Genomic DNA, 16357 nt, shown 5'->3' on the forward strand with positions numbered 1-16357 from the left:
ACGTGGGGAGCTCTGGGGGTCTCCGGAAGGGTTAATAACAGCTCCCGCCCTGCCCCCACACCTGGTAGGTAAACGCACCCCCGCCTAGGTGGGGGGGGGATCACAACTGGAGGAAAAAGGAGTCTTTTCATCACTTAGCCTGTCGACGCAGGCTTGGGCAGAAAGTACAGTAATTCTTCATTCATCAGAAATTCCCAGAAGTTAATTTCCCATAGAACGGAGGCTCGCTTCTCTTAAATGTCGTCTTTCATCCACTCAGAATCGGCTGAGCTCCTACTGTGCGTCTCCCGGCTCCGCTTGGGGGTGAAGGGGGGACCGGGTGCTCAGCGATGGAGTGTTAGGCCCTCACCTCCAAGGACGGGGGGCCTTGAGGACGCTTCACACCTGGAGGCCTCTGAGCCCGAGGCCTGTCAAGGGAGGGCGGTAGGCAGAAGGGGGCGCTGGCCTGCGGGAAGGGAGATTGAGCACTGGCTGGAGGGGGGTCCTGGGACTGTGTGTTCCAGGCCGTGTAGGAGGCTCACCAGGGTCACTATGGCCGGGCCTCTGTCCGCCCGTGCGCAGGAGATGGCCACGGGGTGCTGTTCTCTGGACTGGGCCGAGTCGGGCTGGAGAAGGGGTCACAAAACCTTCAGCGTTTTGGATAGAAAGCCCCCTTAACGATTCAACGGCCTCCTCACCCTGGCAAACAATCAGAGGAACAAGGGCCTCCGCTTTCTCACACCGGGGGGTCGACCCACGACCGTGTCTTGCCCAGACTTGCACTGAGGTTTGGGAACCGGGCCAGGCCGCCCCCTCCCCACCCATCCCCTGCAGCGCCTGCCTCCCCCCTTCACCGGAGGGCCCCGCTAACCGAACCCTTGAGTGCCCCGTGATGGAGCAGAAACGGAGAAAGCCTTCTCTCAAGCCTCGAGCCTCTGGAAGGAGACCCCCTCCTAACTCGGCCTAGGGGTTCTGGGGGCGACCATGGCAGGAAGGTGACCTCTCCGTCTCCGTGTCTGGGGCCTTGTGGAAAGAACTGTGTATCCTGGCTGGGCCCGGCGTACCTGTCAAGTTTAAGGGATGTGAAAACACACAGCTCTCGAGGAATTTAAGATGTTCCCGCACTATATTTATTCTCTTATTTGTGAGAAGGCATTAGCATCTTCATTCAATTATATTCAAAAATGTTTTCGCCGTGCTCTTACATCCTGAGCGTTGGGGATGGCTTCCGAGGGACAGCCCTGCGAGGTGCCCACGCAGGGGCCCCGGGACGGCCAGGTGGGAGGTCAGAGGGCCGTGTGTTGGCTCCTCTCGGCCCTCCTCCCCCCTCCCCGGGCCGCCCCTCCCACCCGCCGCGCCCCCCGCCCCCAACCTCCACCTGGTGTGCGTCCTGGCCCAGGACAGGCCACCCCGCGCCTCCGGCCTCGTCCCAGACCCTCCCGGCAGCACCGTCCGCCTCGGGCTCGTCCCCCGGCCTCTGCTGCTCACGGGTTTCGCACGCGTGTCTGACCCTGGCGGGGGCAGCCACGCCTTTCTCAGCCCTGTGCCCAGCCGCCAGGGGCTGCGGCGCTGCCCGCGAGGTGTCTGTGGATTAAGTGAATTAATGAATAAATGAACGAGGCACAAAGTGTTCTCCGAGGGTTACCATGGGCCCCTCGGGAAGATCCTGTGTCCTAGCAACTGGCCGAGGCCGTGTGGCCCTGTCTGGCCGGCGCCTTCTTGCCACCTGTGAGCCCTGGGTTCCAGGGGCCGCTGGCCCCCCCACCCCGGCCTCCCTGAGGGGGGCGCGCCCCCCGGGCTGCCGTGCCATCCCCACCTCGCTCTCTCGCCTCCCTAGGGCCTCTCGGTTCTGTGACTGGGGGGGGGGTGGAGACCGCAGCCAGCACCCCCACTGTTACCCGCCCCCCTGCCCACCTCCCCCTGCGCCCGCGGCTCCTGTGTGCAGGCACTCCAACAGCCTGTTCCTATGGTGACGCTCTCGGCGCCTCCGGAGGCCCTACCTCGCTGTTTGCAGCCAAGCTTCAGCTCGGGCTGGGGGCGGGGACGTCCAGCCCCGGCTGACCCCCGCTCCCCCACCCAGCGTGGCGTTGCTGGGCGTCCGAACTCAAGTTTGGTCTTCCGTGGTGAGCCTTAATTGGATCCCGGCACAAAAATCTTCGTTCTCCCTCCCTCTCCATCCGTAGGGCCTCTCTGTTAGCCACAGAACTTGTTAGTGGGGTCCAGAGAGGCTGAGCGGCTCCCTGAGGTCACACAGCAAGATACAGGCAAAGCAGGACCACGCTCTTGAGGCCTGGGGCCCTGCCAGAATGACCCGGGGACGGGACGGTGAAGAGTGTTTTGGGGAGCCCCCCGGGTCCTTCCTCTAAAGGATGTGCTTGAGGACCGGCCAGAAAGCCCCCAGACTCAAAACAGAGAAGGAATTCACGTCACTGGAATGACTCCGGCTGGGACGAAGGGAGTGGCCCTATTTCCTGCTTCAGCGACAGTGGAATTTGGGACGGGAGGGAGACTGTTTCCTGGGGCCCGGCCACTTCCCTCTCTCTCCTTCTTCCTCCGTGCCCCGGCCTCTCCCTGCTCAGCCACTTGTGTGACGGGGTCCGCTCTCAGCCTGGTGCCGGTGGGGGGGAGGGGGCATCTCGAAACATCTGCCCGTTGTCTCATCTCCATTTGTCGTCCTCGGGGCTCCTCCCGCAGCCTTGCCCCATCCCTGCGCACACAGGGCCCACGGCCTGGGGGGTCGCAACGGAACAGTGGCCCTCCGTTCCACTCCGCATGTCCACCCTCGCCACCACCACCCTCGTCCGAGCCACCAGACTGTCCCCAAAAGCCACATGGGGGCCTTCTAGGCTCCTGGAGAGCACGAGTCAGACAGAGGTTTTCTAGATCTGTTTTCTGGAGTCTTGTTTTAACTTTTCCTAGAAGGAAGATAGAGAGAAGGAGAAAAGGAGGGAGGAAGGCAAAACGGAGGGAAGGAAGGAAGAAAGGAAGGAGGGAGGAAGGGAGGGAGGGAGGGGGGAGGGTGGGCGGGCGGAATTCGGCCTTCCCAAAGCCCCTGCAGCTCTCCCAGGGCCGCAGGCTCAGAACCAGGCACACGCAGGTTCTCATTAAGTATTTGTGGAACCGAATTGCACCATCGTATCAAGGAATCGATGAGGAAGCATTTGGCAGGCATGGGGGCACCTTGGGGATCGGAAATGGTCTTTTAAAGCCTGGGCAGCCCCTCTTCCCCGCAAAGGTTTCCTCCAGCCTGTAGATGAGTTTCTTTTCAGCACCTTTCCCCTGCCTCTCTCCGATGGGCCAATTATTTCTGATTGTATTTTACTTCCTTCTGCCTTTCCTCCTCGAGCAGCCTTCGCTGTGTGCGGCCAGCCACGGACCCGATTGATCCACGCGTGCTGCGCGGGGGCCCCCCAGCACATTCTCACCCGGGCTGTTTTCCCTGCTAACCAGAGAGGATGGGGAGCAGTCGTGCGTGGGCCTTCTCGGTACTTCCTCGCACAAGACCGGGCGGCCCGGGAGGGGGAGGCCCATGGGGGTGAACAGGTGCAGGAGACTAGCGAACCGGCTTGGGGTCCTTGGGCCCCTGTTTGCTCCCTTTGGGGCAGTAACTCCCACGTGGAGGTGAGACTGTGCCCAGCGCTGGCCCTCACTAGGAGCTCTGGGTCCCCACCCGCCGCACGTCTGAAATCCCCACGTGGTGACAGTGACGCAGCAGGGCCCAGGCTGAAAAGGGCCACAGGGAGGTCGGTCGCCATCTGAGGTCCTTAAACACGGTGCTGGCGGCCCACGTGCCCAGAGGCCTCGCTGCCTCCTGACCCGGCACCTACAGTGGTCCATCCCTGGGGGGGGGTCTGTGGCCAGCCTCCTCCCTGCCTGACAGCGGGTAAGCAAGGAGACCGCAAATCTCGCCACAGGGGCGGGGAGCCCCCCGCCCCCAGGATATAGGCAGGGCCCCAGCAGGACGCAGATGGCGCAGCAGCAAGGTTGGTTCTGGGAGGGTTTAATAAAGGGCTATTTACAGAGATGTGGGCCGGGTGTGAGGAAGCTGGGGGGAGCGGCAGGCAGTCGCCCGGGGGCCTGCGGGGCGAGGGGGCGCCATCACTTGAACTGGAAGCCAGGATTGCAGAGGGCGGAGGTGGTGGGTGACGAGGCCCCCCCCACCCCTCTCCTGTGCTGCGAGCGGAGGGCACAGAGCCAGGAGCACAGGGCGGGGCCAGAGGGACACAGAGCATCATCGAACCCAACTGCCTCCATCTCGGGCAGGGAAACTGAGGCTGGAAAGCTGCTTCAGGGCAGAGCTCCGAATCTGGGTGTCCTGGCTGGGGCTCTGTGCTCCCGGCCCCCACCGACCTGGAGCAGTGACCAGCTGCAGGGCTCTCCTGGGCCGGGGTTGCAGGGAGCACCCACCCCCCCCCCACATGAGCCGAGCCACTACTCTTGTCTGCGAAAGCACCATGTTGGCAGTGTCCCTGCTCTGGGCCGGGTCACAAGCATCAGGATTTGCGTAGCACCTGGGATGAGCTTCTCCGGGGCCTCAGTTTCCCCACTTGACTTTCCTCGGCTGTGACTTCCCGCACTGCCTGGGCCAGGGCTTGTGGTCCCAGTGGCCCGGATGGGTGGAGGTGCCACGAGGTGCGAGGGGGCTGGGGCTGCCGCGGGGGACGGGCGGTGGGGAGCGGCGGTCGAGCCACGAAGAGGAATCCAGAGAGTCGGTGGACAGAAAACCTCACGGCGCAGCGCAGCGGCGTTTAAGGAATGAGAGCGGAGAGGTGTTTGCAAAGGCCACAGAAGCCACCAGAAGATGGCGTGGGGGGGCAGAGACCTAGAGCTTCCTCTCGCCTGGCTACCCATCACCCCTCCCAGCTCCAAATGTGCAGCGCCTGTCAGCACAGGCCCCCTTCTTGACACCCAGAAACACCCCCCTCCCATCTCCCATCTTTACAAACACGGAGAGGCACCTCTGATGCCAAGAGAGAAGAAGAAGGGAGGAAGGAAAGTGAGGCCCTTGGTCCCCAGGGCCGCAGGGACATCAGTGAAGGTGGAGGCTGAGAAGTCAGCCCCGGGCACGGGTCAAGGGGACACCTCGGGGGCAGACTGGGGGGCGCACAGGGGCTGTGGGGGCATAGGAGGTGAGCCTCGGAGGCGATCGCTGTGGTTGTGAACGGGAAGGTGGAGGAAAGGTCTGCAAAAAGCTGTGTGTGTGTGAGTGTGTGTGCGTGAGTGTGCACGCACGGGTGTGTCTGCAGTTAACGAAGGGAGACGGGAGGCTGTTTACAGGCAGAGCGCTTGCAGATGGCGAGTGCGGGCATCAGTGATTAATGGAATAAGGAGAACACGGTCTCTCTCCTCTGTGACTTCCTGGCCTGGGAGGGACATGGGGATCTGAACGACACCTCCACTAAAGGGACGCGTGCTGTGATTGCATTCCCGCATCCAGTGGCCGTCTGGGGCACGGGAGGCGCTGTGTGAGCCCCTGTCCTGCGCCGTACACCTGACCAAAGCCATCTTGTGCCCCGCCCCCCCCCCAAGCGCTGTCCCTAGAGGTGGTGCCCGTGTGTTAATTGTGCTTTTAACTGTCAAAGTGCTTTTGTATTGATTTTATTTACTCCTCCGGACCCAGTATTTGTCACGCTCTGCTTTAGACATCAGTGAGCGGCTTCACGCGGTGGGAGGTGGGGTGAAGGCTCTGGAGAGCACAGCACACGTCTGGTCCTCCTCTGGGCTATAGCCGTGTGGGAAGAGCCCAGAGAGTTCGTTGAGTGAAGACACGATGGATGGATGGATGGATGCATGGATGTGTGGGTAGGTGAATGGATGACACTGTATGCTTTATAGGAGAGCTCTCTCTCTCACTCTCTCTCTCTCTCATCCAGTGGGTAAACTGAGGCCTGGCAACCAGGACTGTGCGTGGCATCATCTCATGACGGTGATGACAGTTCAGTTTCAGCCAGGAGGTGGCCATCTAGTGTCCCCAGAGTCATGGCACCCTGTCCCTTCCCCTCTGGGACAGGAGGTGGAGCTGGGTTTGCGCTCTGTGCCTCCCTGCCCATGGACCCGTTGACCCTGGAACTCTCCGGGAGGCCCGGACAAGACAGAGCTCCTCCCTGGGGATGCCTCCCCCGTATTGTGCCCGCCCCCATGCCTGTCCCATGAAGGCTGCTGCCTCACCCGCCAACAGCATCTGCCCGTGAGCAGGACACGCCTGAACTCCCACGCTCTCTAACCTCTGTGCCCCGCTCATGCTGGGTTTCATTCAAAATGCCCAGCGCTCACATCCATCCCGCGCTGAGGGCCACCTCCTCCAGGAGCACTTCCAGGAATGCCTGCCAGGCTCCTCGCCCCTGTACTCACCCTGAGGGCTTCTGCCAGGGCTGCTGGCGTGCCCATTGCCATGTCCAACAGCACAAGGGCTCCCACATCTTTCTGGTCTCACGCTGGTACTCCCCACCGGCAGAGTGGGGCTGGCGCAGCTGCAGGTGGCTGCCCTGGGTCCCTCCAGCAGACGGCGGGGAGGACGTGGGCAGGGACTCCCTCCAGGGGGGCTGCTCCTGCCTCCCCGCTGCTGGAGGGCCCGCCTGTGGGGCTCCCTCGGCCCCTGCGCACCCCTGTCGCTGGTATTTTCAACCTGGCCCAGCTTTGAACGAATCTTCCGTGTTGTGGGGAACAGGAAACAATGGTCTGAGAACTTGACTAATTAAAAGGTGGCTCTGAGGCTGTGGAGAGAGGCGTCTGTGGCTGGCTCCATCCCCCATACCCCTCCCTGTAGCCTGGTCCCATCTCGGACCCTGCTGCCTCCTCCAGGCAGTCCCCCATGGATGTGCATCCCTCTGCGAGGGTCGGGCGGGGAAGTGGGTCTACAGCTCTCTTGCCCGGTGGCTGCCATGTGTAGGTCTCTTTTCTGGGTGCTCTGCTGCCGGCCAGGGGCTCAGGTTCCGACCCCCCATGTCCCGTCAGCTCTCTCCTGGTCCCACGAGACCCCTCGCCTCTCTCTCCACCTCCTTGGCTGGAGGGTGAACTGTAGCCAGTCACCATAAGCCCTGGGGGAGCCAGCAAGTTCTACGCCCCCCCCCCCGCAGTCCACTCTTTCCTCTCTGAATGTGGCCGTCTCTGTGGCCCCCAGGCAGACGCTGGGGGACCTGTCCCCGCTGCTGCTCTGCTCTGCACAGGGAGGAGTCCCTCCTGCTCTCCCGCCTCCCCTCCCACGGTTTAAAGCCTCAGCCCAAATGCCCGGGCTCCATACCGTCAGCCCTGGGCCTCCTGGTCACACAGCCCTTGGCCCCTTCTCGTTCCTCATCCTGCCAGAGGGAAGGATGCTCAGAGATGAGAGCCCCCCGCCCCGTTGCTGGGGGTGCTCCCTGAAGACCAGAGTCCTCCTCCCTTCTGTGGGCGCTTGTGGGGAAGGGGCCCCCTGTAAGCTGTAGACTGACCCCCCAGAGGCAGAAAAGTACGTGCTCAGTAAATATCGGGGAGACACTCCCCCCCCAGAAGAGGTGCGGCCGTCAGTTCTCAGGTAGTGCTGCTTTTGCAGGAAAACAGAGGAGGTGATCACCATCTAGAGGTGACCTCAGGGAGCCCCAAACCCTGAAAATACCCATCCTCCCCCCCAGACTGTCCACACAAATCTTCACTTCCGGTTAGCAGAAAGCCACTTCCTGGCACCCGGTCCCACCCCCCACTGCCCAGCTGGTGCCTTCTGAACGCTGGGGAGAAGGACCCCCTGCTCTGAGCGCCCCCGCTCGGGCCCTGGCGAGGCTGTGGGGCTGAGTTTGGAGGGAGAGTCTGGGGGCCGGGACTTGGTTATCACCACTCCCACTAATTGTTGTTATTACAATAATGAGGAATGTGGCCCCTGGCCTTTGGGGTAATCAAGCTTCTCCCAAGGGTGAGGGAGCCTCCCTGCCAGTGCACCCCCTTCCCCGGAGCCAGGCCACCTGCTTGGGGGAGGCCAGGCGATGACTGGCCAGTGGGCCGGCCCGTGGGCACCCCGGAGCCCCTGATTGTCACGGGGCTTCCCCAGCTCTTCATGCCACTTAGTTCTGCCTGTGACAGGAACGCGGCCTTGAACAAAGCATTTGGCCACATTCCCGGGTCGCACATCTGCCCGCCTCCTCCCCAGCCCCCCTCGCCTGTCAGGACAGAAGCTGGCGGGGAGGGGTTTGCAGACGTGAATCGTGGCATTTATTCATATGTTCCCTGGCCCGGACTTTGTAAAAACATCTGCGGCGACTCTTTCTCGAGAGAGGGGGAGCTGCCGGTTTCTTCCTGCAAGCCTTGCCGGGGAAGCAGTGGGACCGAGTGCTGGCAAGCGCACCGCCTCATCAAGACAGGCTCATTTCTGGGGTGTGTCCTTACCGACTAATTAGCAAGTCTGAGGACCGCGACTGCGGAACAAGGCGGGAGAGGGCCCAGATGCCGCGTTCCTACACGTTGTCCCCGCGGCCCAGGGGGCAGGGGCCACAGCCTGGGGACAGGCCACCAGGAGCCCTCGGCTGGTGGGGGCGGTGTGGGCAGGCCGGTGCAGATACCGGGTTCTGAGCCAGGGCAGTGCTGGCCCGTTACCGTACCCGCAGCCCAGGCTCGACTCCCCACTCTGTGCCTGGCGGTGGTTATAACAAAACCTGAAGGCCATCGGCCCCAGGGGGCCCTGTCCCCCCTGTGTCTTGATGCTGGTACCTTTGTCTCAAACCAGGCTGGCAGCGAGGCCCCTCCCCTCCCCCGCCCCCCTCCCCCAGCGCCAGCCAGCCTTCCTGTCCTGACCGCCCTGCTCTCAGCTTCCCGCACGCACGCCCCTGGGGTCCCGCCTTCGGGCCCAAGCCCGGCACTCGTCAGACCACAAGGCTAGGTCTGAGCAAGACAAGACACAAAGGCCAGGCTGTCCCCTCATCCACGGGCCTCCGAGGCCGGCCCAGCGGGCCCACCAGCCCAGCACGACGGGGGGGCCCGGGAGCGCAGTCGCCTGCCATGTCTACACCTTCTCCCCGCGTCTAGGGCGGCCCGACCAGGATGCCTCGTGCAGATCCCGGCTAGGATTCCGTGTGGCCCCGCGGTGGGGGGAGGGAGTGAGCTCCCTGTTGCTGGAGGAAGGTGGGATTCAGAGAAGAGAGGGTATCCACTGTGCAGAAGAGCGCAGACAGACGGACGGACAGACTGTGGGGGCTCTGGGCCTCATTGTCCCAATCTGCAAGGTGGAGAGGACATCAGGATGGACACTGAAGGCCGCTCTGCCCCAAGTGGCCAGAGATCGCTGGCAGCCAGCGGCGTCACGAAGCCCCCTGCGTGGCACGGCCCTACACCGGCGGGAAGCCCCGTCCCACTGTCTGAGCTGCCCGAGTGCCAAGGTGGCCCGGGCAGGGCCTGGGAGCCTTTCTTTGGAAGGCTTCCCACTGGCGGTGACCTTGGGGATGGGCCTTGAAGGGTACAGATGAGTTTGCCAAATGCAGGGGAGGGGGAGGCCTTCCCAGCAAGACGAGCTTGCGCCAGGAAGGCCAGGGCGCCAACGTGCCTGGCTATTTTGGGAGCCTTGTCAGAGACCCGCTGGAGTGAGGGGGGCAGCTGTCCCTGAAGGTCGGAGGGGCTGCCCGGCCAGGCCGCTGGGCAGAGTCGGGGGTTGCCTCAGACCGGCTCTGAGAAGGGGAAAGACAAGGTCGGAGCCTTAAAAGGCTCCAGCGACCGCCATGGGAGGAGGGACAGCAGACACAGCAGAGAGGCCACCACCGGGCGCCATGGGGAGGCCAGGAGGACCCACGGAGGGCCCGGAGGAGGGGCGGGAGACCCGGAGTAGCAGTGGAGGTGACTTCTGCCCCAGGCTCGCAGCTCACGCCCCTGCCCCCCCGCCCCCCCCACCCCTGCGCTCACTTCCACAGCCCTGCCTTCCCTCTAAGAAAGTGTGAGAAACACGTTTGGCTAAGATTCAAGGTGGCTGGGGGAAGCCAGGAGGAGGTAAAGGCCTGGAAGTTTCCAGAAGCCTTGAGGCTCCTCCCTGCACATCTAGCTGGCCCCTGCCCCAGCCCCACCCGGCCCCTGAAGGGCAGGACAACTGCCCCTGTGGCCTCGACTGCTGACTGCTGTCGGTGAGCCCGCGGCGCCCCCTGCCGGCCCGGGCATGGAGGAGGCAGAGGGGCGGGAGGCAGGTGCGGGAGGGAGCTGGGCACGGTCGCCCCATGGTCCCCCCCCCTTCCCCAGGCGGATGCGTTTCATAAAAGAATGGTACGTGTGGCAAAAAGATAAGAGGGGAGCCATTATTAATGAAAACAGGTGAAGGGAACATATTCATTATCGTTTTCAGCCTAATGAAGCCTGTTGAAGGCTCTCTCCGGAGTGATAAATCCCCCCCTCGAGCTCTCCCAGCCACGGAGCCACCAGCATGTCATAACTCATGTCGAGGCAATCACACCGCTTCTGCCGAATTTCCTCAATGCGGCCCGTGCAGGAGGACAGGGAGCGAGCGAGGCTGATAACGAATTTTGGAAACACAGAATTTCACACCTCATTGCGCGAGCATTAAGATGACAATACATTGGAGTCTTTCCTCCTGACTGCCCGCCCGGCTCCTCTGCGGGGGTGGCGGAGCCCAGGCCTCGGGGCGACACAAGGCACCTCCTGCAGCCTCCTGGGTGCTCCCCAGGGCTGGTCAGGCCTGGGCCGTGGTGACTGGGGGTGGGGGGGAGGGGGTGTGGCGGGGCGGTGACCAGAGAGGCCTCACGATCACGGGTCCGCAACTGTATGCACCCAGGGCCGCCCCCCCCACCGCTCGCCCCCCAATAGGCCCCCTTGGTGGCCCCCTGCCTTCCAGTTACCGCTCCTGACGTCCGTTCCCAGCAAGCTCGGCCAGGTGGCTCGATGTTGTCACCCCTCCTGGGAGCGAGCACAGACAGCTGCACTAGACAGAATCCAGACTGCGGGGCCTGGTCAATAAACCTTCCCATCGCGCCGCTGCAAAGCCCAACCAAACGGCTCCCTTGGCGTCGGGAAGGCCCAAGTTCTGGCCGCCCGGCTGGAGGGGCGCCCAAATGCCCCCCGAGGTGTGGGAGGGTGGAGACGGGCAGAGAAGAGGTCAGCGGCAACCCCATCCTACGGACAGAGGAGAGGGAGGGGGAAGGGGGGCAAAAAGGACCACTGCCCCCACCCCCCGAACCCCCGCTCAGGCCTGGGATCCGCCCTGCCCGCCCCCCAAGCGTGCAGGGCTCCCCACCTTCGTCCAGCCCTCCCCCACCCTCACCCCCACCCCCGGTGATACATGCCCCAGAGCTTTGACCTTCTCTGCTGGAAAGCGAGCATACTTGTAACGTATTTGTTCCCAACAAGTAGGGATTTGGGGTGCCCCAAGGTCACTTTGTGCCCCTCCAGGGCCGCCCGAGCTAGAACAAGCACAGAAACATTCCCAGGCCTCCCTAGCCCATGGCTCTCGGTCCTCGGCTTCCGGGTGGACGCACATTCCGGGAAGGAGCCAGCTGGGAGGGGTAAGAGGCAAGACAGGGACCGTGGGCCAAGCCTAGGGCAGGTGGAGCCCCCCAGAGGCCTTGGCCAGTAACTGACGCCCACACTCACCTCGGGGACGCTCTGCAGCAGGTGACCAGGCGGGGGGAGGGGGGGGGACGCCAAAGAAGGGGGCCCTCCGCTCTGGCACCTTCCACCGTGTCCCAGGATTGGGGGCGCATCCACAGCGCGTCGGGGGGCAGCACAGATGGTGGTGGCCACCTCTGGCCCGAGGGGTCCCGGAGGGCAGTGCACTTCCCGACTCGCTGTCTGTTGTACATCAACAGGGACCAGACCGGACACCTTAGCAGGAGGAAGGGCGGCATCAGGCCCGGAAGCTCGTGTTTCGCAGGCGCCGAGGACCAGGGGGGCCGTTTAGAGAGAAAAGTCACTTGAGTCCTTTCTTCTTCTCAAAGCAAGACGCGCCGTTGGAAGACCAGGTCAGAAAAGGCCGAAAATGAAGAAGAAAGTGGAGTCGTCCATCATTTCAGGCAACATCCACACTGCATTTCCTTCCAGCCTTTTTTCTGCTCATTTTCCTTGGGGTGTGTTTTGCGTGCCAGGGACCTGCCTTCATCTGTGATCTTGTTTCTTGTCAGTTCTCACGCAGAAATATTCCCCTCTGTTTATATAAGTTCAGCAGAGACACGTATCCATGGCTACGCGATGGCACGCGGCGCGTGCCGAGGACGCCTACGGCGGAGCGTCACTGCTGATTAGCAGAGGGGGCCTGGGTGGCATCGCCCTGTGTAACAGCGTTCTCTTTCGAATACATTCCTTGCAATGCTGTTTCCAAAGTTGAATCTCTGGGCGTCTTTTAAGCAAAACAAAGTAAGGTTGCGATGGCCAGGGATGGCGGAGGTGCCCCATATTTTTTTTTTAACTTTTTAAATTTATTTCTGAGAGAGAGAGAGAGACAGCGTGAGCAGGGGAGGGTCAGAGAGAGAGGGAGACGCAGAATCTGAAGCAGGCTCCAGGCTCTGAGCTGTCAGCACAGAGCCTGATGCAGGGCTTGAACTCATGGACCACGAGATCATGACTTGAAGTCGGACGCTTAACCGACTGAGCCCCCTGGGCGCCCCTGTTTTCGAAAATTTAGAAAATAGAGATGAGTGTAAAGAGAAAAACACAGGTCACCAAAACCTCGTGAATATTACCACATCCAGGACCCGAGTGTGAGTGTGAGCGTGAGTGTGTGTGTGCGCAGCGTGAGAGGAGATGGTTCGAGCTTCGTGGTGCTGCGTCCTGTGGGTTCGTGGGTGTTGGCGAGGCCTCTGGGGAGCGCAGGCTCCTGGCTGTCCAGGGTCTGCCCGAGGTGGACCCTGCGTTCCCTTGCTTCAGGCTCCGAGGGCTTCTCCCCAGACCCCGCCCCCTCCCAGCCTCAGTTCCTTTTGGTTTGGGGTTGGGGGGCAGGGCAGCCATGGGAGCCACCATCACCTGGGAAGCTGGAGGTCAGCTCAGCAGCTTGGCCACTGTGTCTCCACCACCTCCCCCTGGTCACTTTCACGGGCCCACGGGGCAAGCACTCACCTCCCAGCTCCCCCTGCTCCCCCCAGAGCACTCGGAAGCATCTTCACCACTCTCCTCTCACGCCCCACATCCGAGCTATTGGCAGAGCGCGTGGGTTTGACCTTCAAGATGTGTTCAGACTCCAATCGTATCTTCCTTTCTCTATGCCACGCCCCCCACCGTGTCAGCCTCCAGCATCCGGTCTGCATCGAGGTGATGACCTCTCACAGGACGCCCCCCACCACGTAGTCTGGCTCCCTCCCCTCACTGTTGCCTGACAGCACTTCTCTCCTTCCTCTCTGCCCTCCAGCCACACCAGCCCCTGACTATAGCTCAGACACCAGCAAGGCTCCTGCCCCCGGGCCCTTGCACATGCTGTTCCTTCTAATGAGGGTCCTCTGCCAGAGCCCCAAACACCTCTCTCCTTCACCTCTTCCAGGTCCCTCTCAAATGCACCTTCTCAGTGACCCACCACCTTCTGTGCTTTGTTTAGCCCTTTACTCCCAACAGAGCCTCAGAGACCCTCAGACGCCCACAGTTATCCCACCAGTGAGCAGGGCTCGGGTTTGTTCCCACTGCTTCAGAAGGCACCTAACTTAGGCACCTAACTTGGCTGGGCACCCGCCGGGCACCACATCCAATGCTCCCTCGGTCCCCACTTGTGCAAGAGGAGAGAGAGTCCCATCCCGTCCGCTATCCGTCCCCCAGGACTCTGGAAGGCCAGAGCAGCCGCGCCCCTGCAGACCTCGTTCCCACCCACCTCCCAGCGTCGGTGTCAGAGACCCTGTGGGCTCTTGGGTGCCAGCAACTGACGGAAAGCTGGCGAGTCCCTCGGGTGCCCTGGGGACCCCGCCTGGCCCCTTCAAACACACCCGACCCACCCTGTGGGTTCACACTGTGTGAGGAAACCCCGCCGCGAGCCCTGAAACGCACCCAGTCCAGCCGCATCTGTCCCCGCGCCCGGCCGGCCCTCGCGGCACGTCGGCCGGGTCAGGGCCCGTGTGGGTTGGAACCTGTCTCTGCCTCCACTTGTCACCTGGGCTCCAGGTAGGGCGTGTGCTCAGCACCTGAGCTCCCTTTGTCCCTTGGAACTGCCTGGGTGGCATCAGAAGACGGTCACCAAAGGGGGCGCCCAGCGGGACAGGAGCCGTGGCGCCCGCATCGGCTCTGCGCCGGCCCCTGAGCCTCGGCCCCTCTCCCCGGTGGAGTCAGGCTCTGGAAGATCGTCAGAACCTTAGAAGAGCCGTGCAGACGCCTCCCTGAGGGTCCCCCCCAACCCGCCCCGCAGAGTCCACGTGCCCCCCCCCCACTTACTGCGCATTCGCCTCCTGCTGGGCGTCCCGCTGGGCGTTTCCTCTGGTCTTACCTCCTTCCAGAAGGCTCCACAGGTCCAGGGACAGAAAGCTCAGAGAGGGTAAGGGCTGTGCTCTCGGGCACACAGAGCTGAAAGCCACAGCGACGGGGCAGTCAGGTGGTCCCGAGCCTCCCCCTTCACAGTCGCCCTGGGGTCGGGTGGCAGGAGGGGAGACAGCCAAGCCTCCCCAGACGCCCGCCTGTGAAGCCGCAGCACCCAGGGACCCGAGCTGCTGCGCACCCCTCCCCAGCCCCCGCCGGCGCCAGCGCCCTGGCCTCCCCGGGCCCCTCTGTGCCACGGTGACACCAATCAATACAAATGAGGCCAGAAAGGAGCAGACGGGACACCAAGCTGGGCGCAGGGCAGCACCGGGAAAGGGAGCCGGGCGCCAGTTTGAGGTCCCCGCTGACGGGGCCTTGCTCCCTCTGAGCCCAGGCTCCTCCGCTGTGAGGGGACCGCGTGCGCCCTTCTTCCCCCGAGGGTCCCGAGAAAGCTGCGCTGACCGTGGGGGCCCCGCCATCGGGGACGACAGACGCCAGAGCCCTTCTGCGGGGCCCCCGAGGTCCGGCCACAGCCAACACGGGCCCAGTCAGACAGACAGACGGCCTTTATCCGTCCCTCCCGCACACCTGGGCCTGCCGCTGAGCACCTCGGGGAGGAGGCCGCGGACGGACGGGCCTGACTGGAGGCCTTGTTCCAAGGCCGGGCTGTGCGGCCCCTGACGGCCACCCGGCCGGCCCCAGACAGCAAGCCCTCCTTGTTTGGGGCCTTGGCGGGCCTCGGGGGCCGTGTTGATCTTGGAGGACCCGCGGCGCTCACAGGGCCGCAGGCGAGGTCTTCCATGGCTGCCTGGCGGAAACTCATGGTCCATGTGGGTGTTGGGCGGCTCCCATCCTGCAAACATTTCCAGGCTGAAAATACCGTGGTGGCACTTGGTGGCGGGGAGCCCTGGGCCTGTGTAACCACAGACCCAGCCGTGCGAGCGGGAGGTGTGACTTTGTTTCGCTGTAATTCAGTGCTACTAAGGATCCGTTCTGCTAGTGGCAAGAGCCACCCTTCAGTTCTGTGTCCCCCCCGTCACCCCTGAGCCCTGAGGTTGACGGTGATGGGTTCAGCGACCCCGTACGCTGCCTGCCTCCCCCAGCTTCCCCCCACCTCTGCATACAAACCTCAGAAGCCAGTTTTGAAATTCTAAAGTCAAGAGTTTGCTTCTAGGGGCGCCTCGGGGGCTCAGTCAGTGGAGCGTCCAACTTCAGCTCAGGTCATGATCTCACGGTTCGTGGGTTCAAGCCCCGCGTCGGGCTCTGTGCCGACAGCTCAGAGCCTGGAGCTGCTTTGGATTCTGTGTCTCCCTCTCTCTGCCCATCCCTTACTCGCTCGCTCTCTCTTTCAAAAATATATAAACATTTATTTAAAAAAAAGAATTTGTTTCTGAAAAGCATAATAGTTCTGCAGAAAGTAAAAACACCACAAGTTCTAGCAATTCCACTTCTGGGTGTGCACCCCAAGGAGCCGAAAGCAGGGACTTAGAATAGATCCTTGCACACCCGCAGAGGAGTGGCTTTCTTCACAGAAGCCCGAAGGCAGAGGTCCCGGCTTGTCCCCTGTGGATGCACAGAGCGGCCGCGGTCTGGTCACGCAGCTGAGTGTTACCCAGAGGGAGGAGGTGTGGACACCTGTCGCCACACGGACAGACCTTGGGGGCGTCACGGGGCCCTGCCTGATCCCCCTCGGAGGAGGTGCCTGGAGTCAGAGACTGGGGGGGCGGGGGGGGGACAGTTCCAGAAATGGATGGTGGAGATGCTTACACGACACTGAATATACTTAAAGCCACTCAGTAGTGCTCTCTTTGTTAAGGCGGTGCGTTTTATATTTTACTACAATGAAAACATCACCGAAAAGTTTTCACTTCCTTCCTCCCTCTCTCCTGCTGTGGCTTCCTGTCTGGGCTGTGGCTGCGAAGTCCCTGGGAGGCAGGTGCTCAACCTAAGGGACATTGTTCCCTCCGGGGGACACTGGCAATGCCTGGAGACACTTTGG

Source organism: Hyaena hyaena, unplaced genomic scaffold (genome assembly GCF_003009895.1).
Source record: "Hyaena hyaena isolate Hyena2069 unplaced genomic scaffold, ASM300989v1 scaffold_427, whole genome shotgun sequence".
Lineage (NCBI taxonomy): Eukaryota > Metazoa > Chordata > Mammalia > Carnivora > Hyaenidae > Hyaena > Hyaena hyaena.